Genomic DNA, 7,651 nt, shown 5'->3' with positions numbered 1-7,651 from the left:
CTCGGGTGTTGTCTTTTCACGGGACCATCTCCGCTACTCAGAAGAAAGATTGGAAACGAACTAGAAAATTACGATGTGCCTTCAGTATGACGAGTGCAACGAAAAGTAGACGGAATACTCACACCTACACCAACCCTATTATTTACTTTCAGCCGATTAGTACTGATCAAGGCTGTCAAGCTGGCATGGCTAAATTTCAATGTGAAGCCCTATATCCTCAACCCCAGAAGATCATTTCACTTCAAAGCTTATTGTCACTTCACCCAGACCAATCGACCCTTGAAAACGGCCTTGAAAAATATGTGGACTGTGGCATGTTTACCCACGATGACAACTGCTCTGGCCCACTGCGGTGTTATCACTGTGGTGAGGCTTTGAAAGAAGCACGACTCATTTTCCTCATTTTCCAGTTGTATATCCTCACTTAATTCACAGACGCAGATGACACAGTGTGGAAGAGGGTACACAAAATAACAGGAAAGTTTTCATCAAGACCACCACCTACACTGAAAATCAACAGTAACATAATATCAGGGAGCGCCGAAGTTGCCGACACCATAGCCAGTGCATTTGCTGCTGTGTCTCAGCGGGGATCTAGACCTGAAGCACGCCGGCACATGAAAGAACAGGAGAGACGCCTGGTAGAGTCTTCATCCCTCAACACTGAAATATACAACGTTCCCTTCTCCATGCGGGAACTACAATCACCTCTTACCCTTTGCAACGACACCTCGCCGGGTCCCGAAAACATCCCATATGCCATGATCCGATACCTTAGTCCTGCTCCAAATATACAACTCAGTTTGGCACACAGGCATCATACCAGGTGAGTGGTGCAAAGCCATTGTCCTTCCCATCTGTAAACCTGGGAAGGATGGTTCACAGCCCTTACACTACCGATCAATTGCACTAACATCCTGTCCATGTAAACACTTCGTTAACATGGTAAACTTCCGCCTGGTACACCATCTAGAGAACAATGGCCATCTGACTCCTTACCAGTCAGGGTTTTGAAAAATGAGATCTACAGTAGACGCTCTCGTACATCTCGAGTCAGTTATTTGCCGCTCGTTTGCAGACAGACAAAACATGGTGTGATTCTTTTTTGACCCCGTCAATGAGGAGTCACCTTGTCGTGGTGACGGGGCTTTAACCGAGGTCGGCGTCACCACCTACCATGGTGGCATGCCTACCTCGATAGGGCTCGATGTCCGCTGACCTCGTGGACCAAGTGCTCCCCCCTCATCACCGGTAGTGTAGACCTACTGTTGATGTCGCCTGGGCGCGCCCTTTTATAACCTAAGGAAGGGCTATTGTCTCCCCATGTGTTTTCCCGTATACTTCCCGGAGTTGAGTCCACCGCGGGGAGGGATGTTGTTTCCCTCGGTGGGCAACACGCTCCTTTGGTGGAAGGGGTGGCGTAAGACGGGTGGTTCAGTGTGGCCTCGCTGAATCAGTCGTCTGGTCATGGGTTGCCTAGGATCCAGCAGTCACTGACAGGTGAGCGGAAGCAACGGTCCCGCGGTTAAACGCCTGTCATTGGCCGCGTATACCTCCCCCTTACCCCTGGGGCTGCTGGGTGCAATCTGGCCCCAACGTCCAGCCTCCCCTTGTTGGGCTCCGTGGTGGGTGGGGGTGTGGGGAAGTGAATCTTCAAATATAGTGTTTGAGTATTATTACACCTCTCCCCCGGCCTGCCTCTCTTCCCGACGTCCGCCAGTCCCCGAATACTCCCACACGGGGAGTATTGTCTCTCTCTCATCGCCACGTTAGAGCTTTTCACGGCTCCTGGTGGTGCCTCTGGGAAGTCCCTACTCCCTAAAGGGTCTGCCCAAGACAAATCAGTGCCACAAAAATGTCCACGGAATAGTTCACGTATAGTTTAATTACGCTTGTTCTCGTGCTGTCAATGATAGAGAGGTAGCTCACAAAAGGTACCAGAGCCTTCAAACTAATGCTAATTATGAACTTTACATTTCTGCCCGAAATCGTGCCAAATCTATTCTCCGACTAACCAAAAATTCTTTCATTAATAGAAAATGCCAAAACCTTGCTTTCTCTAACTCTTCCCGTGACTTCTGGCTTCTAGCCAAAAACATCTCCTCCAACTTCACTTCTTCATCTTTCCCTCCACTCCTCAGTCCTGACGGCAACACTGCCGTCTCATCTATCTCTAAGGCTGAACTCTTCTCTCAAACTTTTTCTGAAAACTCCACTCTGGACGATTCTGGGCATATTCCTCCTACTCATCCCCCCTCTGACTCCTTTATGCCTGTTATAAAGATTCTTCAAAATGATGTTTTCTATGCCCTCTCTGGCCTCAATCCTCAGAAGGCTTATGGACCTGATGGAGTGCCTCCTATTGTCCTTAAAAACTGTGCCTCCGTGCTGTAACCCTGCCTGGTCAAACTCTTTCGCCTCTGCCTGTCAACATATAACTTCACTACTTGCTGGAAGTATGCCTTCATACAGCCTGTGCCTAAGAAGGGTGACCGCTCAATCCCTCAAACTACCGTCCTATAGCTTTACTTTCTTGTCTATCTAAAGCTTTGAATCAATCCTTAACCGGAAGATTCAAAAGCACCTTTCCACTTCTGACCTTCTATCTGATCGCCAGTATGGGTTCCGCAAGGGCGTTCTACTGGTGATCTCCTAGCCTTCTTAACTGACTCTTGGTCATCCTCTCTTAGCCGTTTCGGTGAAACTTTTGCTATTGGCTGGACATATCAAAAGCTTTTGATAGGGTCTGGCACAAATCTTTGCTTTCCAAACTACCCTCCTACGGTTTCTATCCTTCTCTCTGTACCTTTATCTCCAGTTTCCTTTCTGACTGTTCTATTTCTGCCGTGGTAGACGGTCACTGTTCTTCCCTTAAATCTATTAACAGTGGTGTCCCACAGGGTTCTGTTCTATCTCCCACTCTTTTCTGTTGTTCATTGATGATCTTCTTTCCAAAACGAACTGTCCTATCCATTCCTACGCCGATGATTCCACTCTGCATTACTCAACTTCTTTTAATAGAAGACCCACCCTACAGGAACTTAACGACTCAAGGCTGGAGGCTGCAGAACGCTTAGCCTCAGCCCTTACTATTATTTCCGATTGGGGCAAGAAGAACCTGGTGTCCTTCAACGCCTCAAAAAACAGTTTCTCCACCTATCCACTCGACACAATCTTCCAAACAACTATCCCCTATTCTTTGACAACACCCAGCTATCACCTTCCTTAACACTAAACATCCTCGGTCTATCCTTAACTCAAAATCTCAACTGGAAACTTCATATCTCATCTCTTACTAAATCAGCTTCCTCGAGGCTGGGCGTTCTGTACCGTCTCCGCCAGTTCTTCTCCCTGCACAGTTGCTGTCCATATACAGGGGCCTTGTCCGCCCTCGTATGGAGTATGCATCTCATGTGTGGGGGGGCTCCACTCACACAGCTCTTCTGGACAGAGTGGAGGCTAAGGCTCTTCGTCTCATCAGCTCTCCTCCTCATACTGATAGTCTTCTACCTCTTAAATTCCGCCGCAATGTTGCCTCTCTTTCTATATTCTATCGATATTTCCACGCTGACTGCTCTTCTGAACTTACTAACTGCATGCCTCCCCCCCTCCCGCGGCCCCGCTGCACTCGACTTTCTACTCATGCTCATCCCTATACTGTCCAAACCCCTTATGCAAGAGTTAACCAGCATCTTCACTCTTTCATCCCTCACGCTGGTAAACTCTGGAACAATCTTCCTTCATCTGTATTTCCTCCTGCCTACGACTTGAACTCTTTCAAGAGGAGGGTATCAGGACATCTCTCCTCCCGTATTTGATCTTGCTTTCGGCCACCTCTTTTGTCTCTTTTTTAGGAGCAGCGAGTAGCGGGCTTTTTTTTAATTACTGTTTTCTTTTTTTGTGTGCCCTTGAGCTGCCTCCTTTGTTGTAAAAAAAAAAAAAAAAAGTCCTGGCCACAGAGGGGTAGACCCACCACAAATTGCAAATTTTCTGACCCATACATTTTCTGAAAAATTACACTCCAAGGAGTAATATATTAAAAGTTTACCCAAAAAAAATGTGGAACACCCTTATTTGGGGGGTAAACCAAAATGGCTGCGAGAGTCCGAAAAATCTTATTTTTTCCACATCTTTCCACCTAATTCATGCAGTTTTGTTCTGTATTGTAATATACTGGCACATGTAATTACTTCATGTTGTTATTTCCTTGCCCTTTAAGCTGGGCAGTAAAAAAACAGTGAAATATTTACATATATAATGCTCTTTTCAGTACCGTACACATAAGACATGAAGTTAGGTATACAGTCCATTTATCAATTCACAGCAATTCACATACTCTTAATTAGTGTAGTTCAGACATGATAAATCAAGGCATCAGTATCATCAGAGTCACAATCTTCCATTAAAAAAGAATTTGAGCATGAGTCAAGGCATTCACCACATGCAATTGTACAGTCTAAATCAGACTTCCGGCATGTGCACCGAAGTGTGGCACAGCCAGTCCTATACTTATAGACAATCATTTCCAGGAACTGAGATGGAGCTGGAGGTTGTCTGTCATCAATGCCACAAGTCTACCTTTACTAACATGCCTACCCCACTGCTCAGGTGGTACACCAGTCTTGTAATCGAGCCACACCTGCACTTGTTGGTATACCCTGAGGCTGTGGAACTTTGCTGATGATGATGTGGGAGGAAGAGAGCATGGGTCTACTGCAACGGTACTCCTTGCTGTTTTCCCACCAAATTTTTGGTACCTGAGATCATCCAGGTTGTCATTTTGTCCTCCATTGTACATGGCAATCAGAGCTGAGTTTCCCGATCTCTCAACATTATTTGCATTTGCACAGCATGACATAAAAGTAGCTGCAGCTTTTCTTAAGTTTTCATCACTGTTAAGCTTGGTAACACCTTTCAGTTTGTGTTGTGGCATGGATAACCACGCCCTGGCCCTGGCCCTGTGCGATGTTACCACTGTGGTGAGCCTCACCTTGTTTCATCAAAGGAATATAAGTACTTTACATAAGAACATACGAACGTAAGGAGTCTGCAAGAGGCCGGTTGGCCTATACAAAGCAGCTCCTGTACACTCAACCCCACCTCACCTCACCATCCATGGCTTTATCTAATCTCTTCGAATGTATCTACATATGGTATTGGCACCCACAACATGACTGCCAAGCCTGTTCCACTCATCCACCACTATTGGTGAGCCAATTCTTGCCTTTGTATTTATTAAATCTGAGTATGTCTAACTTAAAACCGTTGTTACATGTCCTACTTGGCTCTTTACAATCAAAACCATATTGCCATCCCATTTATTAAAGTCCTTCAGCCGTTTAAAGACTTCAATCATGTCTCCTCGCAACCTTCGCCTTTCTAGAGTGTAGATTTAGATGCTTCAGCCTGTCTTCATAAGGCAAGTTTCTCACCCCCTGAATCATCTTTGTCATCCTCCTCTGTATAGATTTTAACATCTTGATATCCATTCTATAGTAGGGGGACCAGAACTGAACTGCATAATCGAGATGAGGTCTAACTATTGCTAAGTAAAGTTTGAGGATTACTTCAGCGCTCCTATTGCTTACGCTCCTTGAGATGAAACCAAGTACTCTGTTTGCCCGATTTTTAGCCTGAATGCATTGAGCCCTAGGACGGAGGTCAGCGCTCACTAGTACTCCTAAGTCTCTCTCACTCCCAGACCTGCTTAGAGGAGTACCATTTAAGGAGTAAATGTGTGAGGGGTTATTCCTACCTACACTCAGAATGCTACACTTCCCGACACTGCATTCTATCTGCCACTTCCCCGCCCAATCATATAGTCTGTCAAGCTCACCCTGGAGAACGCTAGCGTCCCTGTCTGATTGGATTACTCTACCGATCTTGGTATCATCTGCGAACTTACTGACATCACTACTAATTCCTCTGTCCAAGTCATTGATGTAAATAATAAAAAGCAGAGGACCCAGCACCGACCCTTGTGGGACTCCACTAGTAACACTGCCCCATTCAGATTTTTTTTACCATTGATTTGCACTCTCTGCTTCCTATCACTAAGCCACGCCCTGATCCAGTTCAAAAATTTCCCATCTATGCCGTGAGCCTGTAATTTTAGTAATAGCCGGTGATGAGGGACTTTGTCGAACGCTTTACTGAAATATAGATATAATATGTAGAAGGGCAACAGGTTAGTAAGGAAAGACCTGCCCTCTGTGAACTCATGCTGTGAATCATGAATTAAACAATGCTTCTCTAGATGGTCCCGAATGCTCCCGGCAATAATTGACTCCAACATCTTTCCTACATCTGATGTTAAGCTAATTAGGCGATAATTTGAAGTGGCTGACTCGTCTCCCTTTTTTAAAATCGGCGTAACATTAGCTACTCTCCATTGATTGGGCACATACCAATAATTTACCGACATCTTAAAGATATTGGTAATTGAGCCACTGAGGACCTCCTTGCACTCTTTCAGAACTAATGGGAATATTTCGTCTGGGCCCGGCGATTTGTTTTTCTTCAGCCAACCAGTCTCATCCTGGACTAATTGCCTAGTGATGATCACATCCCTCAACTTGTCGTTCTCTTCGCCCTCATATACCTGAACTCTCTCCGGAATGGTTGTTAGATTTTCCTGCGTGAAAACTGAAAGGAAATTGTCATTCATCATTTGATTCATATCTTCTCCATTCTCAACGAGCTCACCTGTGTTTGTTTTCAACAGTCCATTCTCCATTCTCAACGAGCTCACCTGTGTTTGTTTTCAACAGTCCAATTCTGTCCCTTGTTTTCGTTCTGCACAATTTGAAGAAGCCCTTGGGATCGCTCTTGGCCTAGTTGGCTACCCTAATCTCATAATTTCTTATTGCTAGGCGGGTGTTCCTCTTCACCAACCTGGCTAGCTCAACATACCTACCCCTGAGGTGGGTTTCTCCGTTCTTTATTTTCCTATAAATTCCTCTCTTCAAGCCAATCTCATGCTTGAGTCTGTGGGCCATCCATTTAGGGTCGTTATTTTCCTTCCTACGTGCTTGGTAAGGGATATGCTGTCTCTGGCCCTCTGCAATTACTCTCACTAAATTAATGTAGGTCATTTCTACATGATTCCCCTGTCTTTCCGGTTCCAACCCTGAGATCTGGCCCTCATCTAGCCCTAAGGTTCCCCAATTTACCTCCTCAAGGTGTCTTCTGAGCCCCTCATAATCATCTCTTCTAAAGACAGGCACCAACACAGGGTTGAGTTCATGGGTCACCGCCCAGTCTAATTTAAACCTAATTTCCTTGTGATCACTGTCACCTAATTCTCCCCCAACATCTAGCTCACTGATCATATTCTCGTTGTTAGTTAGGACTAAGTCTAAAATGTTATTTCCTCTGGTGGGGTCACTCACTGTCTGCTTGAGAAAATTTTCTTGTATTACTTTCACAAAATCCTCAGATTCTAGATCACCCACCACGCCTTCCCAGTCTATATTCCTATAGTTAAAATCCCCTATTATGCAGACATTTTTGCTCCTGCTCGCCCTACCTACCTCTTGTAGGAATATATCAGTGTCCTGCCTGCTAAGGTTGGGAGGCCTGTAAAGAACCCCTAGAATTAGTTTGTCTTTCCCTTTGTGGATGTCCACCCAAACCGATTCTGAGTTGCCAT

Source organism: Eriocheir sinensis, unplaced genomic scaffold (assembly GCF_024679095.1).
Source record: "Eriocheir sinensis breed Jianghai 21 unplaced genomic scaffold, ASM2467909v1 Scaffold803, whole genome shotgun sequence".
Classification (NCBI taxonomy): Eukaryota; Metazoa; Arthropoda; class Malacostraca; order Decapoda; family Varunidae; genus Eriocheir; species Eriocheir sinensis.
The sequence above is the reverse complement of the archived record's forward strand: the minus strand, read 5'-3'. Positions refer to the sequence as shown.